This window comes from Ananas comosus, linkage group 19, assembly GCF_001540865.1.
Source record: "Ananas comosus cultivar F153 linkage group 19, ASM154086v1, whole genome shotgun sequence".
NCBI lineage: Eukaryota > Viridiplantae > Streptophyta > Magnoliopsida > Poales > Bromeliaceae > Ananas > Ananas comosus.
In genome coordinates, this window is record NC_033639.1 from 2,560,474 (window position 1) to 2,561,923 (window position 1,450).

The window sequence follows — 1,450 nt, forward strand, 5'->3', positions numbered from 1 at the left end:
ATATAAAAACTGGGCTTTCATTAGAATTAAAGATGAGTTCACAATATAGCAATTATGTTGACAAAATAGAGTTTTAAACTCCAAAGTAAATTTTGTGAAATATACTCTAAAAGTTTAAACTATGTCTGAGTTCGTGTTGGGAATCCGGTACTCGCCCCGGTACCGGATCTTATGAATCCGCAACCTGCTCCGATATCGAATCCACAGCAGTCGGTATCGGAGCAGGTTGCGGATTCACAAGATCCGGTATTGCCGTACCAGAGAGAGAAAAAGAGAATGATAGTGAGTTGGATGCACCTTGTGCACGGGTGCGTCCATGAGTGAGTAGTCTTTTAGATTAATAAAAGACGAAAGAAGGTTAGGAGAGATTCAAGAAAGAGGGCTCAGGTTGTAGTTATTCTATGCAGAAGAGAAGTCAGGTGTAATTTTTTCTTATTTAATGAATCTTATTTTACCCGCATATTTTCTATTTTGGTTTTTCCTCTCCTTTATGATTGTATCAGCATCTGCTGAGGAGACGGGTTTATGGTAAAAACCCGATTCCACGCTTCCATTGCGGAATCCCAACAATCGGTACCGAATCCACAGCGGTCGGTACCGGAGCGGGTTGCGAATTCACAAGATCCGGTTCCGGGATGAGTACCGGATTCCCAACAGTTTGAAACTTTTTCATAGGACTGTAACGTGCTTTTAAACTAAATTGGAGGAAATTAATAATACTAGAAACTTGGCGTGACTCATATTCATGACTTCCTACTCTGATATTATATTAAATAATACGAAACAATCGTTATTCTCTAAAATCTTAAGCCGGTAGATAACGATATTTTTATAATTTTATATTTAACAATTTTAGCTCCCTAGTGAACTGAAAATTAATTAATTAGATATAAGTTTTTCTAAAACATTTTCTTTATGAACAAGCAATGTCTCGATCTATACGATGCAAAAATTTTCTAAATTTAAAATAATATGAAAATTTACAAGTATATTATCAGAGAGAAAAAAAAACAGTATTACGAATCGATGGTATTTTTTGGATTAAAACTGCACTTTTGGTGGGACAAAACTGTGGTGCCCATGAATAGTTGAGTTGATCATTTGCAATTCGAAATTAATTAACATGTACCTTCTTTGTCCAACAAAAAGCTAGACCCACACGCCCGAGCAACTTGGAAATAATTGTATTCTCATCTCCAACTATTTTCTCCCTTCTTTTTTTTTTTAAAAAAAATTACTGAAAAATTAACAAATATTGGAACAAACATCTTTCGTGATATTATTTCACATATTACTGGAGAATTAAAAAAAACAACTCTTTTAGTTTCCTTTTTTAAAAGTATCAAATAGCACATATATTCCTATAAAACTAAAGTTGTCAGATTTATCCCTTCAAAAGTCCTTTCGTTTTCAAATATATCTTTTTGTTATCAAAATTTGTTAATTTTTC